The sequence below is a fragment of the Trichomycterus rosablanca genome, chromosome 5 (assembly GCF_030014385.1).
Source record: "Trichomycterus rosablanca isolate fTriRos1 chromosome 5, fTriRos1.hap1, whole genome shotgun sequence".
Lineage (NCBI taxonomy): Eukaryota > Metazoa > Chordata > Actinopteri > Siluriformes > Trichomycteridae > Trichomycterus > Trichomycterus rosablanca.
Genome location: NC_085992.1, coordinates 10,956,998 through 10,977,059, shown reverse-complemented (window position 1 = coordinate 10,977,059; position 20,062 = coordinate 10,956,998). Strand labels below are relative to the sequence as shown.

General features: G+C 37.4%; 2 long non-coding RNA genes across 2 annotated transcripts; both read right to left on the bottom strand.

The window, feature by feature from the left end:
- Positions 1-159: 159 nt before the first annotated feature.
- Positions 160-4,612, bottom strand: LOC134314309 (uncharacterized). Its single transcript, XR_010012362.1, has 3 exons — positions 2,239-4,612; positions 1,427-1,499; positions 160-1,115 (listed from the first exon to the last, which is right to left on the bottom strand). It is a non-coding gene; the product is annotated as an uncharacterized LOC134314309 (long non-coding RNA).
- Positions 4,613-10,436: 5,824 nt separating this feature from the next.
- On the bottom strand, positions 10,437-12,948 carry LOC134314310 (uncharacterized). The gene is made up of 3 exons (XR_010012363.1): positions 12,849-12,948; positions 12,009-12,084; positions 10,437-11,193 (listed from the first exon to the last, which is right to left on the bottom strand). It is a non-coding gene; the product is annotated as an uncharacterized LOC134314310 (long non-coding RNA).
- Between the last annotated feature and the right edge of the window lie 7,114 nt (positions 12,949-20,062).

The window sequence follows — 20,062 nt, the reverse complement described above, 5'->3', positions numbered from 1 at the left end:
CTGGTGTGATTCCGGGAACACTGGACCTGCTCCGACCCTGACCAGGATAAAGCAGTGGTAAACCATGAAAATTAAATGAATGAATAAATATAACCACTTACAAATAAGTTTGTTAAACATTTATAGTTTTATTTATTACGATAAGCTTTAATCTGCTAATCATTCCAAGAAAGAAATATTACATGATAGCAATGTTCAGTATAATAATTGTACATAAAGTAATTAAACATAGCAGTATTTAAATGGTCACTACACTTTCAGTTACTGTTATTTTACACTAATTAAGGAGCAACTTGGTGTTTGTTCTTGTATGTTAAACACAGCTCTGTACCTAACTTACTACTCTAGCTTACTACCAAGCTGGTGGAAACATAGTTACCTTCGAACATGAGTCAATAATCAAAATGTATTCTTTCTGGATTTCGTTATCTGGACATGCTGAAGAGATTTCTAGCATTTCTTGATCTCCCTGTAAAATGAACTTGCAGTTCGATGGAGATTCAGGCATGGTGAGATATTTCTCTATTAGAAAGTTAAGGCATTTTTTCAGCTCGCTGCATTTCGGTTTCTCTTTTTCCAGCCAGCATTTCTTCTTCAGCAAACCCTTAGCAGTTATCTGATCAAAATGAAACTTACATTTAGTTTTGATGGATACACTCTTCCTTTCATATACTGATAAATCTGCAGACATAGCTGTGTAGGTGATCGAAAACCTGTTGCATGTGATTGTAAGTGCCTGTATTTTGGTTTTCAACATCTTTTGGGCTTGTTTAAAACATGATTTACTCTCATCTTGGCAAGAATGAACACTGAAATGAAGACTCTTAACATGCTCCCACAAAATAGTATCATTATAACAGCAGACAGCACAGTCGATTTGCGTTTGACCATCTTCCGATGACACAGTGTAGACGACCTCTTGATCTAAACCAATTTGCACAGATTGCCATTGACCTTTGACCAGCAGAGTCACATCTTTGTTAAGTAGACTGTGTCTGAAGACTCGCTCAGCAAAATCCAGCGTGGTGCGAAGGACTTCATCCTTGCATCCATTGTTCTTTAGCTTTTCTTTGACCGACAGTATACCTTCTGTGTCAGGATAGACATCGAATGTCCTAAAAAAAATAATAACAGTGTTTGTGAAAGTTTCAGGTAGTTTGAGTTCACTGGTAGATTATCTACAAAACACGTTCTTGAATTCTAATTAACGATATGTTGAACAAGGTGTGAACACCTGATCTTGTCAGATGTCCTGTTCCACAATCGCCAACCTTAATATATAATACAGATACCCTACACAGATACTTTAATGAACTGTACTGCTATATTGGATGGGCTGAATATCATACAGCAAATATAACATTTCATTCTTAATAAAATAAATAATAAATTATGTTAGAAGTAATAAAAATAAATGAGTACTTACTCCATATCTAATCACAATGCAGAAGAGAGATTGGTATTGGGGAAAAAATATTTCTCTTTCAGCAAAGACAAACCTGTTTAAAATATACATGAACATATTTAATCATTTATATGCTTTATGTGCTAAGTGTTTAAAAATCTTTTTATTCAAAATGCATCTGCAACATGGCAGATATTGGGACTCTGCAACATGTCTGTGGCTAAATGATTAAATGACATACTTCTTTGTTATAAGGTCTTTATTATTATTATTATTATTATTATTATTAGCTAGATTTAGACAGCGTTGTTGGGTTTTAATGCCTTACCCTTTCTTTTTCAAACATACTTAATATTGCCAGTGTATAACTCAAAATGTTCTTATATCTGACCACAAACCTCTCATCCAGATGGCTTTTGTTGTGTTGGTGCGTGAATCAGAGGAGGACACAAGTTTACAGTTTAGTGGCTTTTCCTGAACTCTCTTCAACAGCTTCCATTTCACACATACATATCTTACTATTCTCCTCTCACATTCTCTCTAGCACATAATCTCACTGAGCCCTCTAAAGGGGAGGAACAGTAATACCTCATCTCAAATGCATGTAAATCTATAAACACAACAGCTTTATTTGAAACCTAAAACATTTTGACATATTCGACATAGGAACATACATAGAAAATCCATATATAAACATAAATCACAGAAAATAATCTCAATAATGCAATGAAATGTGTCTCTTACAGGAGTCTGTGAACATTTAACGTTTTAACATGATCTAGCTGTTACATAAATTTCAATAAAACATTTTAATTTAGTAAAGAAATCATTACCATGTCTGTAGATCTCTGATTCTGATTATCAGGTTTTCTGCACAATAGAAACAAGCTGACCAGTCTCACTGTCCCAGTAAACACTGAAGTTTCGTTTCCTGAACAGGAACAATTTGCTTCTTAAAGGAACATACGAGAATTAAATCTGCAGAACTTCTGATACTTTTAATCCATTAAAATTCCCCTGAATAAAACACAATAACACTTTTTTTTTACCTAGAATCACACTGACTATCTTAATCGCTTCCAATCAGAGCAAATGAAAAAGATTTAATAATTAAATGTTATGACAAAAAATAATCTAGAAACCCTTCTTTTTTTTTACCACAAATGGCTGAAGGTTTGTGGACACCTGACCAAGAGCTTGTTGGGAATTTGCCTACAAACAAATTCTAATGGTCCCCTTGGTCCAGCCTTCAATAATCTTTTTAAGCACTGAAGAACAATTTTAACCACAATTTTAACTACAACCACTTATAAATGGGTTTAATCTTCATCCCAACAAAGAAAAATATTACATGTGCATACAAAAGCAATGTTCAGTATAATAATTGTACATAAAGTAATTCAACATAGCAGTATTTAAATATTTAAGCAGGCTGGTTGGTGTAAAGCAGAACTATTTCATCTTGAAGGAAAAAGAGCTATATGGTCGCTACACTTATTCCATTACTGTTATTTTACACTAATTAAGGAGCAACTTGGTGTTTGTTCTTGTATGTTAAACACAGCTCTGTACCTTCTGAGCCACAAGACTGGTTGGACTTCACCCATCTCTGGACTTTAAGAAGACAAGCTTCAAGTCTGTTCTCTGCATGGTGTTGAAATACACTTCCTCTGGATGGGACTGAAGATCTTTACCATCTCTTCACTAAGCACTTAAGCAAACACTAACCTTGCACTCTTTTTGTCCAAACAAATATAACCATGCAATAGGTTTTAACTGGATTGGTTTTTAGACAGTGTACTACAGTGAGGAATGTTTACTGAACATAAAGCATATCTGGGATTCTAAATAAGAACATCTATAATGCTCTGTCAAGTTAACACTTCTACATTTATTGGCTTTCTCAGTGTTTCTTTGCTTCTTTTTTAAAGCTAAAGTTTAATACATTTTTGTCCATTTGGACGTGGGATGAGGACGAAGATGGTGGATAATCACTAGCAACCTGAGCTTGCTCCAAGCACCAAATAAAATGTAGTGAACACGCTAGTTTAAACTGCAAAGACAACCTGCATGACAACCAACTTTACATAACACAACTTAAAATAGTTTTTGTACCTACATGAGGTGTAAAAGTCCTTGTATAGATAAAGATGTGGAATAAATGACAAAAATTATAACTATTACATAAGTCATTTGCAAGTTCTGTACTTAACAATGTCTGACTGAAATAAAAATGAAAAGGCAACTGATTGAGCATGTTTCTCTTCTGCAGGATGAGATCATGTTTATAACATGACCTGAATAAAAGCTTAGTGAAAATTAGTAAATTATCAAGTACTACAACAGCAAAAATAGTCAAAATGTCTGTCCCTGCTTTGAACTGTGCTTGAAATTAACATGAGAACAAGCAGATTACAGATTAACAAACGATTACAAAAGATTCGGATCACTTCTAGCTTACTACCAAGCTGGTGGATACATAGACACCTTGGAGTCAATAATCAAAATGTATTCTTTCTGGATTTTGTTATCTGGACATGCTGAAGAGATTTCCAGCATTTCTTGATCTCCCTGTAAAATGAACTTGCAGTTCAACTTCGGAGATTCAGGCATGGTGAGATATTTCTCTATTAGAAAGTCGAGGCATTTTTTCAGCTCGCTGCATTTCGGTTTCTCTTTTTCCAGCCAGCATTTCTTCTTCAGCAAACCCTTAACAGTTATCTGATTAAAATGAAACTTACATTTAGTTTTGATGGATACACTCTTCCTTTTATATACTGATAAATGTGCAGACATAGCTGTGTAGGTGATCGAAAACCTGTTGCATGTGATTGTAAGTGCCTGTATTTTGGTTTTCAACATCTCTTGGGCTTGTTTAAAACATGATTTACTCTCATCTTGGCAGGAATGAACACTGAAATGAAGACTCTTAACATGCTCCCACAAAATAGTATCATTATAACAGCAGACAGCACAGTCGATTTGTGTTTGACCATCTTCCGATGACACAGTGTAGACGACCTCTTGATCTAAACCAATTTGCACAGATTGCCATTGACCTTTGACCAGCAGAGTCACATCTTTGTTAAGTAGACTGTGTCTGAAGACTCGCTCAGCAAAATCCAGGTTGGTGCGAAGGACTTCATCCTTGCATCCATTGTCCTTTAGTTTTTTTTTGACTGACAGTATACCTTCTGTGTCAGGACAGACATTAAACCTCCTAAAAATGAAAATAGTTTTTGTTTATAAAGGTTTCAGGTAGTTTGAGTTCACTAGTCATTTAATTGTCAATAAAATAAAGAATACATTATTTTAGAAGTTAAATAAATAAACGAGTACTTACTCCATATCTAATCACAACACAGAAGAGAGATCAATGTTGTGGAGTAAATATTTCTTTTTCAGCAAAGACAAACCTTTTTAAAATATACAGGAACATATATTAATTTATATGCTTTATGTGCTAAGTGTTTAAAAATCTTTTTATTCAGATTGCATCCGCTACATGGCAGATATTGGGACTCTGCAATAGATCTTGTCTGTGACTGAATGATTAAATCACATACATCTTTGCTCTAAGTTCTTTATTATTATTAACTAGATTTATACAGCGTTGTTGGGTTGTAATGCCTTACCATTTCCCCTTCAAACATACTTAATATTGCAATTATACAACTCAAATTCTTCTTTCATCTGACCACAAACCTTTCATCCAGATGGTTTTATATTTGACCTAAAATATTTTATAAAATATATTACATTTTAGGTAAAGAAAATCCATTTATAAACATAAATCACGAAAAATTTCAAAAATGCAATGAAGTGTGTCTCTTACAGGCATCTGTGAACATGTAACGTTTTCTAACTGTTTTCAACATAAATCTCAATAACACTTTCTAAATTCGTAAAGAAATGCTTACCATCTGCTTATCTGTAGATCTCTGATTCTGATTATCAGGTTTTCTGCACAACAGAAACAAGTTGACCAGTCTCACTGTCCCAGTAAACACTTAAGTTTCATTTCCTGAACAGGAACAATTTGCTTCTTGAAGGATAATACGAGAATTAAATCTGCAGAACTCCTGATACTTTGAACCCATTAAAATTCCCCTGAATAAAACACAATAACACTTTTCACCTAGAATCACACTGACAATCTTGATCTCTTCCAAGCAGAGCACATAAAAAAGAAGCTATTTAATGATTAAATGTTATGACAAAAAAATCATCTAGAAACCCTCATTTCATTATTTTTTACCACAAACGGCTGAAAGTTTGTGGACACCTGACCATGAGCTTGTTGGAAATTTGCCTACAAACAAATTCTAATGGTCCCCTTGGTTCAGCCTTCAATAATCTTTTTGAGCACTGAAGAACAATTTCAACCACAAAAAAACTCCACATAATAAAATGTGCTATACAAAATAAAGGTTTTCTAAACAAAAAAAACCTTGATAAACCTTATTTTATATAAATGTATAAAACTACAGCAACAGACTAAATAATGACCAAATGTCAGTTTTTGTCTTTTATTACTATTATTATTTATTATTAAGTTAGACATTGTCTTTTTTGGGGGTTGGGGGGGCTTAATGTAACTTTAGTATTTGATTAAATGCGGGCTGGATATATTTTGCCATTTGCGTTGTGTGGAAGGCAGTGGCACATGAAAAAAAGAAATTCTGGAAGTAAATGTGACAGTTCAGAAACTGAAGCTGGAATAAGGCTGCAACATCTACATGAGGACATATCTACCATAAACTATGTAAAAAGTATGCACACACAAATACACACACAAATACAAATACACACACACACACACACACACACACACACACAAAGAGCAGTGGTAAAACATGAAAATGAAATGAATGAATAAATATAACCACTTACAAATGGGTTTGTTAAAGTTTAATAATGATCTTTTTATTTGATCGACAAACAATCCCCATCGCAAGAAAAATATTAAATGTGCATACAAAAGTATACAATGTTCAGTATAATAATTAGGGATGTCCCGATCACGTTTTTTTTGTTCCCGAGCCCGATCCTGATCATTAATTTTGATCCCGATCCGATACCGAGTCTCAAACCGATACTTTCTAGACCGATATTTTCTAGATATCGTCTAGATAAGAACTAGATAATACTGTCCACACAGTGCACACTTCAAGTACATTACAGTTATTTAAATTAATCCAATGTATATGTTTAACAACTGAATAGCTCTGCCGTGCTGTAGGAAAAAATTGCCTGCATCCAAGCTATTGCTTAATGTTCTTTTATTTTTACAAAATAAAAGTAAACAAACTTAGTGCAGCATTGTAGTAGTAAAATTAGAACACTCAAGATGAAGTGAAGGTTCTTTTTGAGGAAAATCAGCATCTCTGCCGTGTTAGCCGGTTCCCTCTTCTTATCATATAATAATAAACTCGCTGTATTCGGCTGAGCGTTTATTTTTTAGGTGCTGTATCAAATTGGTAGTAATTGTAGATCGTTTGGTTAAATGATATCTGGTTTGTTTCTTATGAGCCACCAAGCACTTGTATGCGTGTTGTAACTGTAACAAACTTTTCTGTGGTTGTATTGTGACAATGGTTTGATGGACGTTTCTACATGAAGTCAGTGTGTTTTGACCCTTTGGGGCTTCCATAGTGCATGGAATAGCGTGCTTGGCTAACGCGATGACTCTAGCTGTCTGCTATTCGGTACCGTAACAGAAGAAGTTGATAAAGTGTTATGCCCCCGACAATTTGTGATTATACCGTGTATTTATTTCTTTATTAAGCAAGTGCATCACTACGTTGTTTTGTAAACGGAGTGATCCTTGACTCACACACCATATAAATAGTAAAATTCTACAGTAATGAACGCAGCTCTGCTCCTACCGCCTCGTAAAACGCTCGCATTGCAGACATTACACTTCACTGTTGGACTTGTTTCACTTTCCAATTTAAAGTATTTCCACACAGCGGACATGCTGACGTAAAACTCGGCTTAGGATCGGCCTTAGTAAAGCCGATACCGATCAGTTAAAAAATGCCTTGATTGGCCCCGATAATAAGCCCTAATAATAATTGTACATTCTACATAGCAGTATTTAAATATTTAGGCATGCTGGTTGGTGTAAAGCAGAACAATTTAATCTTGAAGGAAGAAGCACTATATGGTCACTATCATTTCAGTTACTGTTATTTTACACTATTTAAGGAGCAACAATTGCAAAACTTAAAATAGTTTCTGAGGCTTTAGGTGCACCACTGCACCTAAAGCCACGGTTAACACTAACGGACTAATATCATAATGTTTCACATTACAGAAAGGCCCCAGGCAAGGTTTTCCACTCTCTCCCCTTCTATTCTCAATGTTTATAGAACCATTAGCTGCTGCTATACGCCAAAACAAAAATATCAAGGGTATTCAGACGCTGAACCTACAGTCCCTGACAGAAGTTCTGTCGCTTATCCATGTTGTGGAAACAAAAGCTTATAACCTGACTTTAAATTCATCCATTGGTTTTAGAAATGACTCATATGAAAGCTGAAACCCTCCCAAATGAGGTTTAATTTACAAAAATAAATTTGCTTCACTGCAGAAATATTGATCATTTAATGAACACAGAAAGGTCAGATTTTGGCAAGACAAAAGTTTTGTCGCCCACAGAAAGTAATGTGAAAATCAAACAAATAATTTACTTGAAATACAAAGATATGTTTCATAACATTGGTGAATGAAGTTGTGGTGCTATTAGAGCCATATTTAATATTTTGTGCGACTTCCATGAGCTTTAAGGACTGCATCCATGCGGTTCGACAATGATTCATACAATTTATTGATGAAGTCATCAGGAATAGCAAAGAATGCAGTCTTACATGCCTCCCAGAGTTCATCAAGATTCTTTGGTTTTGTCTTCCAAGCTTCCTCTTTCATCCTACCCCAAACATGCTCAATGATGTTCATGTCTGGTGACTGGGCTGGCCAGTCCTGGAGCACCTTGATCTTCTTCGCCTTGAGGAACTTTGGTGTAGAGATGGATGTATGAGATGGAGCACCATCCTGCTGCAAAATTTGACCCCTTTTATGATTGGGAATGTAAGAGGTAGCTAATACTTCTTGATATTTTAGGCTATTGATATTGCCTTCCACCTTGCAAATGTTTTGCACACCCCCATACTGAATGTAACCCCAGACCATGATCTTTCCACCACCAAACTTAACAGTTTTCTGGGTGAATCTTGGATCCATACGGGCTCCAGTAGGTCTTCTGCAGTATTTGCGGCGGCTGTGGTGTAATTCAACTGAAGATTCATCTGAGAAATCCACCTTCTGCCACTTTTCCAGCGTCCATCCGTTTAGCAGGCTGTGGGCCTTGGCAAATGCCACACGGTTTTTTAATTGCCTTTTGTTTAGTGCTGGCTTCTGGGCACTGATTCGACCATGGAGGCCATTTCGAGACAGAATCCTACAAACTGTTCTAGTTGACACAGGGACTTGAGGTGACCAGGCCTGGTGGAGCTCTGCTGCAGTGGAAGAGGGGCTGGCTTTGGATTTTCTAACCAACAAACGTTCCTCCTTAGCAGTTGTCTTGCGGGGTCTGCCGGACCTGGGCTTGTCAAAAACATCTCCAGTCTCTTCAAATCTTTTTTTAATTCTTTGTACTTGACGCTGAGACACATTAAAGGTGCCAGCCACCTCTGCAGTGGATCTGGTCTTCAGCCTCTTGATAATCAAGGCTTTGGTCACAGGTTGGACTTTTGGCATGTTGTCAGAGGTGAAGTTGCAGTTCAAGTGAAGGTCTGGGGTGCTGGGGTTCTTTTTATACACACCCACTAATTAACCGATCAATTAGTAAGCACAGGTGAGGCTGTAAACTAGGATTGGGTGTATTATATGACAAGGCAACAAAACTTTTGTCTTGCCAAAATCTGACCTTTCTGTGTTCATTAAATGATCAATATTTCTGCAGTGAAGCAAATTTTTTTTTCGTAAATTCGTTTTTTCGTAAATTATTTTCGTAAATTAAACCTCATTTGGGAGGGTTTCAGCTTTCATATGAGTCATTTCTAAAACCAATGGATGAATTTAAAGTCAGGTTATAAGCTTTTGTTTCCACAACAGGGATAAGCGACAGAACTTCTGTCAGGGACTGTAGAGCACAAGATCAGCCTATATGCAGATGACATTTTACTCTTCCTTCAGAACCCTATCTCATCAGTGCACGAGATTATCAAAACAATAGAGAAATTTCCCAAAATATCTGATTATTCTATTATCTGGGCAAATCAGCAATCCTACCACTTAACATGGAGAAATTAGACACTACTTCCCAGACTCTGCCAATCCCCCTGAGCACAAAGCACATAACTTACCTGGGCATTAAAGTTTCCACTCAACTGTCAGAGTTATATAACATGAACCTCAAACCACTACTCAAAACTATAACAGATGATCTCCAGCTAAATTCTCTAAATTCTTAAAAAATCCTACAATGTGATTTCCTGGATTTTTTTTCTCATTTTTTCTTTCATAGTTGAAGTGATGAAAATTACAGACCTCTCTCATCTTTCTAAGTAGAACAATCAGCACAATCAGTGGCTGACTAAATACTTTTTGGCCCCACTGTATATACAAAATAATGCTCTTAATAATAAAGTACTAAAGGTCCCCCAAAGGGGGGGGGGGGGGGGGGGGGGGGGGTAGTTTCTGAGGTGTAAAAGACCTTGCATAGTTAAAGACAGAATGGAATAAGTGATGACCATACAAGATAAATATTGCTTAAGTCATTTGATTCTCTAATTAAAGTAATTAGTAAAATAAATTAGTAATTTGTAAAATTTGTAAAAAAATGTAAAGTAAAAATGAAAAGGCAACTGAATAAACATCTCTTCTACAGATAATGCTCTTAACATGAACAGAATAAAAAGGTTAGTGAAAATGAGTAAATAATGAAGTACTATTATATTATAGCAAAAACAAAATGCCCATCCCTACTTTAAATGGTGCTTGGCTTACCAAAGATGTTTATCACTTCTAGCTTACTACCAAGCTGGAGGAAACATAGACACTTTTAAAGCAAAGTCATTCATCAAGATGTATCTTGTCTGCATTTCATTATCTGGACATGCTGAAGAGATTTCTAGCATTTCTTGATCTCCCTGTAAAATGAACTTGCAGTTCGACTTCGGAGATTCAGGCATGGTGAGATATTTCTCTATTAGAAAGTCGAGGCATTTTTTCAGCCTACTGCAATTTGGTTTCTCTTTTTCCAGCCAGCATTTCCTTTCTAGCAAACCCTCAGCGGTTATTTGATCAAAATGAAACTTGCATTTTGTTTTGATAGATATACACTGCTCCACTAATGAATGCTTAACCATGTAGGTGATCGAAAACCTGTTGCATGTGATTTTTAATGCAGGTATTTTGGATTTCAGTGCCTCATGTGCTTGTTCAAAACACGATTTACTTTCATCTTGGCAGGAATGCACACTGAAATGCAAATTCTTAATATACCACCTTGAAATATAATCCCCACTACAGGTGACAGCACAATCAATGCGTGTTTGACCATCTTCAGATGACACGGTGTAGATTTTGTCTTGATTTTTGCCAATTCGCACACATTTCCATTGACCTTTGATCAGCAGAGTCACATCTTTGTTAAGTAGACTGTGTCTGAAGACTCGTTCAGAAAAATCCAGGTTGGAGAGGAGAACTTCATCTTTACATCCATTGTCCTTTAGTTTTTCCTTCACTGACAGAATACCGTGTCAGGACGGACATCAGGCATCCTAAAAAATGTTTATTGTGAAAGTATCAGGTAGCTCAAGCATTTTAAGTGTCTAGTGATAAATAAAAAATGTGTTTTGTTAATGCTGTTTTCTATTTAGCAATACACTATATTACCAACAAGGTGTTAACTCCTGATCATGATGTGCACACCTGATCTCACTGAACGTCCTATCCCATAATTACTGGCATTAATTTAAAATTGCTTTCCACCCCCAACAGCCCCCAGTCTTCTGGCAAAGACTTTTTAAAGAGTGTCTATGGGAGTTTGTTTTACCTATTCATTCAAAAGATCATTTGTGAGCTCTGCCAAGAAAGCCTGGATCGCAAGCTACATTCCAGTTCATACCAAATGTATCAGAGGGTTGAGATCAGGCCTCAGAGATCACAGAGAAAAACAATATCCAAATATACTGTATGATATTGTGTTACAGATCCTAAGGAATCATAAATCATCTATTACAAATATATATTTACTACAGTTTATGTATGATGAACAAAAGTCAAAAGTCGAATGAAGATTTTCTTACTGCAAATTTAGCTGGTAAGCCAGGTAAGTCATTTTTGTGCTGGATATTCTGATATTTTCAGAATTTAGTGGACACTTGTATACAAGGGAGTTGAGGATTAAGGGTCCAACAGTGCCAACCTGGCAGTGGTGGGGCTTGAACCAGCAATCTTACGATTACTAGTTCAGCCACTCCCACTATACAGTACTGCTACAATGGAAGCGATAAATATCATACAGCAAATATGACATTTCATTGTCAGTAAAATAAAGAATGAATTATTTTAAAAGTTAAATAAATGAACTTACTCCATATCTAAACACAATGCAGAAGAGAGATCAATGTCGTGGTGAAGTAAATATTTCTCTTTCAGCAAAGACAAACCTGTTTAACATACACAGAAGCATATTTATTATGAGCGTAGTCTTTTAGCAATATTTTTATTTAAAATACATCTGATACAGGGCAGTTATTGGGACTCTGCGCTATTTTTATTTTTTTTTATTGCATTTTAGAAAAATAACAAAGGAAAAGGAAACATTGCATATACAATATTGATCAGGATAAAGTATCAGCACAATAAACTACAGTACAAACATCACATTCTGTTATTAAACAAACTTATCAAAAAATAGGGGTAACACACATACACTCATACATACTTCGACAAACAACAAGGAAAGCCATTCAACCTTCATCACAATCCTCCCCAAAATAACGTTCAAAGTAATTTATAAACCTAATGCTTTTAAAGATTGCAGAAGTTAATTAAATTCCAGTAAAAACAAAAGTAACATACGTCTGGAGCCTAAAAACTTTACTTTATGAATAAAAAACTTGAAGAATAAAAAACTTATAGAACATATAGAATAAAAAAATTAACAGTATATTCTATTTGTCTATTGGCATCATTATTATAGTAGCATATTACATCTTTAAGCTTCCAACAATGCCTAGCTTTAGTTGTTTTAAACAAATGATCTTTTAAATCAGACCAAAATTTATTTGTTATTTTGCATTGAAAGAATAAATGAATAACTGTCTCTTCAGTCCATTATAAGCGTCTATAAACTGTTAACGTTTTTAACATTATCTAGCTCTTACATAAATCTCGATAAGACATTTTAATTTAGTATAGAAATGATTACCAGGTCTGTAGATCTCTAATCGTGATTATATTTTCTGCATAACAGTAACAAACTAACCAGCCTCTTCCAGTTTCACTTTTCCAGTAAACTTAAGTTTCGTTTCCTAAACAGGAACAATTTGCTTCTTAAAGGAACATACGCGAATTAAAACTGCACAACTCCTGACACACTGAACCCATTAAACCTATTAAAACTTATTGCAATTGGTAGCCGCTCAGGTGGCGCAGCGGTGAAGTACGTTAGCACACCAGAGTTGGGGTCTCAAATACATCGTATCGAACCTCAGCTCTGCCTCTCCGACTGGGCTGGGCGGCAGCATGAACAACGATTGGCTGTTGTTCAGGGTTAGAGGGTAAAAAAATCAGATCATAGATCCTCATGACTGGTGCGACTGCGGCCCCTGCTGGCTGGCTGACTGATGGCGCCTGCACAGGGCTGAGGAATAATGCTGATGGGGGTGTGGCCCTCCGTGCACAGTGCCCATCAGTGTATGAACTCGACTCGTGCAGGTGAAAAATGCAGTCTGTACTGACTGTGCGTACCGGAGGGGGCGTCAGTTGAGAGGCGTCCTCAGTCAGCGGTGAAGGGTCGAATCTGTATAGAGGACACAATCAGGGTAATTGTATATAATCACACATAATGGAATGTTATGCAGCAAAATCATCTAGAGACCAAACAAACAGCCATTTATGGACCTTCATTTTTACAAGTGTATAAAACTACAGCAACAGACTGATAACCATTTTTGGTAATTTATTACTATTAATCATTACTGTTAGTTACAATTGGAAGATGGAAGTAGCCCGATATACAATGTACAAATTAAAAATACCAAAAAAGCTTTTGCGCCATCATCATTATATACAAAATATAAGCAACCTTGGTATCTAACTACAGAGCTAAACCAGTTTTACTCAGTTTACTAGACAGTGAGAAGAAACTTATCATTCGAATATTTTTTTACCAAAGGACCTTTTACATAATTAAAAGGTTTTATACTGATTAAACGGTCTATAATAGAACTGTCTTTTAGCAGGTAGAAACTATGTACAGGTCAGAAAATGTAACAAAGAAGATCATGTAGCTCACATATAGGAGATATGAAGGTATAAATGTAAATAAGTTTGAATTCAGTGTTATATTTACAAGACAAGAGTGAAAGACATGGTACCATCATGCTAAACCTGTTTACATTAAATATCAACCCTCATTTATCACAACTTTAAAACATCAACACAACATAAATCGGTCTTCTAATTTATTTGCCTACCAACCTACCTACTCTCCTACCTACCCACCTACCAACAGCACCTTCCTAACTGCTGTAGCTTTCTAATCACCTAAATACCTAAAAACTGTACCCACCTACCTTGAATTGTACCCACCTACCCACTCACCTAACTACTGTACTTCCCTAACTGCTGTAACTTACTAACTAAATACCTACCTACCAAATGTACACACCTATCTACTTGGTTACCTACCTATGTACTGCCCCCCCCCCCCCCCCCCCCACCCACTACTTTCCTTCCAACATTACTCACATTTCTATCTACTGTACCCAGCTACCTACCTACTCACCTACCCACTGTACCTTCCTAACTGCTGTACCTTCCTACCTATCTACTCACCTAAGTATATTACCCATCTACCTACCTACTGTAATCACCTACCAACCTAAACACTTACCTACTGTACCCACCTTCCTACCCTACTGTTCTCACCTTTTTATCTACTGTACCCACCTACTTACCTACTCCTTTACCTACTGTACCCACCTGTCTACCCACTCACCTACCTACTTTACCTACAGTCTTTCCGTTTTAAGACTAGAGACCTGGTAACCCTTGTTAATTTAGCCTTTTTGTGATTGTCCTTGCTGAATACAGTAGGAGATTTCATGGTCTGTGTTTTTGGTGATGCCCACATTGTAGCACTACAGTTATTGTTCTCTCACACCAGTATTGTGCCGGTTTAAAATGATACAGTATTTATTTAGATGAGCAGTACTGCAAGGTTTTCTGCCAAAGTGTTTGTATGTGTAACCTTAAATTTGGCAGGTCGGTATTTGATTGAGGTTTTCAGTGATGCTGTTAATGCTTGATCATTTTTATTTCTTATTGCCATCTGATCTCAGTCATATGCCCAAAGCTCCATATCCTGAACTCGATGGCTGTGTGCTTGCTTCTGTCCATCTGTAAAGATAAAGTGTTGAGTGCTCTGATAGTCATTACGTCCACAGAGGAGCTCGATCATTTCTCCGTCACTCTGCATGACGATACGACAGTTTTTCTCCTGAAACTGACTGTAGTTCAGTAGCAGGTGCTGGAAACAAACCAGCAGACCTTCTCCCATCTCACCACTCCTTTCCAGTTGTGTCTTTATCTCTAGAAGCTTCTCCAGATTTAGGGTTTTTCCAAAAAGCACTCGACGCCGAGTGTGGACCAAGAGGCTGCGTTGTGGTTGTGGAGTAGCATAGGTCAGACGAAACTCTCCACAAACTATTTTCAGCTCAAGCTCACTCGCTAAAGACGGATTTGAATCGATTTCAGCACATAAAAGTCTCTTTGCTTGATTCATACAGCTTTCCACCTCATCTTTGCAGCAATGGCCAGAGAAGTTAGACTCGGTCAGGCATGACAGAGTAAGACGAGACCCAACCTGGACTTTCTGATGAAACTCTGGACCTTTTCGACCCAAACGGACGGAATATAACAGAATCGGGGCTCCTGCAGTGAACCGAACCAGCTGCCTCTCACCCTCAAGAGTGAGAGAAACGTCACGCCGCTTGGAAATAGGAAATGTTTCTAAAATTTGAATTGCGAAATCCAAATTAGTTTTTATGGTTGAATCAAGAAGTCCCTCTTGACGCAGTTTGATCCTTGCTGAGAGGAAGTTCTCTAAGTCCAAACATGGCAGTGTAAAGTTTTTTCTGAAACAAAACAATTAGTCATTGACACAGTCGCTCCATAAAAAATTATTCAAATGTGTATCTCTTTATCTCATTGGTGGTCTGTGTAAACAATCCTGGTGGAAACAAAGCCCTTCCAGAGATGTCAGGAGAACCTTCTGGAAGGTTGGAATTGAAATAAAATACAGAAGACCTATGGTAGCCATTAATGTCAAGCGTTTGGATATTCAGACTTGTTTATTTGATTCATATTGATTATCAATGAAATATAGAGAATTTTTAATTTAGTTTAATAGAAACCATCAGTCTCACATCTCAGTCATGATGGAAGATGTTTTGCTGAGCAGAGATCCACTTCTGAGTCCGGGATCTTTGTTTCCTGATGAGACAGACATGAACATCACCATGCAATACACAGAACACCCTTAATCTGGAGAAATGAGGAACACATATCCAGTGAAACCTGAGAATTAACATTTTAATCTAAACTGACAAACAAAAACTGCTTTTATTATTTAACACACCTCAGACAGGACGCCAGTCCAATTCAGGGCCTCGGCCATTTCCCCAACCTCCCCCGCCCCCATCAGACATAGCCAATCATGTCTGTAGGTAGACGCCTAACCGACCAATAGCACCACTGGGAATTCAAACTGTGGATCCCAGTGGAAGTGGGCTAGCGTAATTTACTGCTGCCACACTTGAGTGAGCTTATTTAAATAATTTAATTGTTTGTTAGTTTGTTTATTCTGATTTTAACGTCATGTTTTACACTTTGGTTACATTCATGACAGGAAAAGGTAGTTACTCATTACATAAGGTTCATCAGTTCACAAGGTTATATCAAACACAGTCTTGGACAATTTAGTATCTCCAATTAGCCTAACTGCATGTCTTTGGACTGTGGGAGGAAACCGGAGCACCCGGGGTAAACCCACGCAGACACAGGCAGAACATGCAAACTCCACACAGAAAGGACCCGGACCACTCCACCTGGAGATCGAACCCAGGACCTTCTTGCTGTGAGGCGACAGTGCTACCCACTTAGCCACCGTGCCGCCCCAAATAATTTAATTATGATATAATTAAATAATAATTCAAGAGAAACAGTTGTTGATAGTAAACAGTGAACATGACAGTGTGCTTTTAATCAATTCTATAACTGTTCTATTTTCAGATTGAATGAATAGAACGAACACTTCTTAACTTCTCTTAAACTCTTCTTAACTTTGTGGTCTGGCCTTCTGATTCCTCTTTAATCATTAGTGACACTGGCGCTCGGGCACACTGTGATAACAGTTAAGCACCGGTTTGCTGTCACCAAAACCAATGTATTGGAGAAAGTGGACAGAATAATTATTAAAGACACAAAAAGGAAAATTTTTGACCCGAACATTAGCGTAAACATTACCCCAAATTTGTAGAGCTTTTTTTTGGCAAAGAGGTTTGTGTTTCAATCATTCAGTCACAGAAAAAGAACAGTTGCAGAAATCATTAAAGTGTGTATGTAAAGTTTGTATTTTAAACGTATTGAGAGCAGACAATTAATCGAAACGTCTTACCTTGAGTTCAAAGCAATGTTTCTGTCTGTGTGTATGTCAGCATTTAAACTCAAACACACACACACACACACACACACACACACACACTCCTCATCACATGTGTTTGTGTTTCTTAGAATCCCTGAGCTCATCATCAGGGTCTGTGTTTGTAATCATCACTTTAGCTTGGACCTGAACTCCACGTGCTGACTTCCTGACATTAGAGAAGAGCTCACATTGATGTCATTACAGGTCTTTAAACAAGAAGTTACCAAAAACAATGCTATTATTTATAAACTCTGACATTACAAAATCTTCCTGGGGTTGTGGTCAGGGCTCTGCGCAGGCCACTGGAATACCTGTACTCTAAACAACATCACTATGGACCTCGCGTTGCGCACAGCTTTGTGAACAGTTGTGCTACAACAGGAAAGGAGCTTGCTCAAAAAGATGGACACGTTATTTATTTAACAGAATTGAGCTGTGTACACCTGTTAGAAATGAGAGAGTTTAAACCCCCTAAACTTAATCATGTACAGTGGGGCCAAAAAGTATTTAGTCAGCCACTGATTGTGCAAGTTCTCCTACTTAGAAAGATGAGAGAGGTCTGTAATTTTCATCATAGGTACACTTCAACTATGAGAGACAAAATGAGAAAAAAAAAATCCAGGAAATCACATTGTAGGATTTTTAAAGAATTTATTTGTAAATTATGGTGGAAAATAAGTATTTGGTCAATAACAAAAGTTCAACTCAATACTTTGTAACATAACCTTTGTTGGCAATGACAGAGGTCAAACGTTTCCTGTAAGTCTTCACCAGGTTTGCACACACTGTAGCTGGTATTTTGGCCCATTCCTCCATGCAGATCTCCTCTAGAGCAGTGATGTTTTGGGGCTGTCGCTGGGCAACACGGACTTCACAAATTTTCTATGGGGTTGAGGTCTGGAGACTGGCTAGGCCACTCCAGGACCTTGAAATGCTTTTTACGGAGCCACTCCTTCGTTGCCCGAGCGGTGTGTTTGGGATCATTGTCATGCTGGAAGACCCAGCCACGTTCCATCTTCAATGCTCTCACTGATGGAAGGAGGTTTTGGCTTAAAATCTCACGATACATGGCCCCGTTCATTCTTCCCTTAACACGGATCAGTCGTCCTGTCCCCTTTGCAGAAAAACAACCCCAAAGCATGATGTTTCCACCCCCATGCTTCACAGTGGGTATGGTGTTTACTCAGCATTCTTCTTCCTCCAAACACAACGAGTTGAGTTTTTACCAAAAATTTTCATTTTGGTTTCATCTGACCACATGATATTCTCCCAATCCTCTTCTGGATCATCCATATGCTCTCTGGCAAACTTCAGACGGGCCTGGACACGTACTGGCTTAAGCAGGGGGACACGCCTGGCACTGCAGGATTTGAGTCCCTCTCTGCGTAGTGTGTTACTGATGGTAGCCTTTGTTACTTTGTTCCCAGCTCTCTGCAGGTTATTCATCAGGTCCCTCCGTGTAGTTCTGGGAGTTTTGCTCACCGTTCTCATGATCATTTAGACCCCACGGGATGAGATCTTGACCCCAAGGGAGATTATCAATGGTCTTGTATGTCTTCCATTTTCTTACAATTGCTCCCACAGTTGATTTATTCACACCAACCTGCTTGCCTATTGTAGATTTACTCTTCCCAGCCTAGTGCAGGTCTACAATTTTCTTCCTGGTGTCCTTCGACAGCTCTTTGGTCTTGGCCATGGTTGAGTTTGGAGTCTGACTGTTTGAGGCTGTGGACAGGTGTCTTTTATACAGATAACGAGGTCAAACACGTGCCATTAATACAGGTAACGAGTGGAGGACAGAAGAGCTTCTTAAAGAAGTTACAGGTCTGTGAGAGCCAGAAATCTTGCTTGTTTGTTATTGACCAAATACTTATTTTCCACCATAATTTACAAATAAATTCTTTAAAAATCCTACAATGTGATTTCCTGGATTTTTTTTTCTCATTTTGTCTCTCATAGTTGAAGTGTACCTATGATGAAAATTACAGACCTCTCTCATCTTTCTAAGTAGGAGAACCTGCACAATCAGTGGCTGACTAAATACTTTTTGGCCCCACTGTAAAGGTGTTTACATTTGGTCATACAGTGTATTCATGCCTATAGATTCTAATGTAATTTTTAGGAAGCCTGGTGTCCACATACTTTAAGTTATAAATTCTTTGTTTTATATCTTTTTTAATTCTAAAGTGGAAACAACTGAAGAACTTGAGTCTGGTCCTAGTCTCTAAATAGCACTTAAAACCGGTTTTCTTTTGGTTTGGATTTGTTTTTATATTTATATTGGACTTTTCTCAACTATATGGTTCACACCAGTTTATTTGTCCTGGTCGGGGTAATGGTGAGTCCAGAACTACCTGGAAAAAGTGGACACAGGGTGAGATTACACCCTGGACAAAGCAGCAATCCATCTCAGTGCAGCACACACATTCTTTCACAGCATAGGAAACATTGTGGCATTCAGCTCTGGATGTTCTGCTACATTGATTAAGCAATGCAGCAGATAAAGGGATGAAACACCTAAACTACATCCTTCAGTACTTCCTCCACGGTCACATCTGGTCTCATAGAACACAGTGCAGGAAGCTGGTTGGGAATGTTAAAACCCAACGTCAGGACAAAATGGAGATACGTTTTACATGCTATTCCAAAACACTTAAATAAATACAATGCTTAAACTGGAATTAAGGTATAAAAAATAAGAAAAGTCCACCACA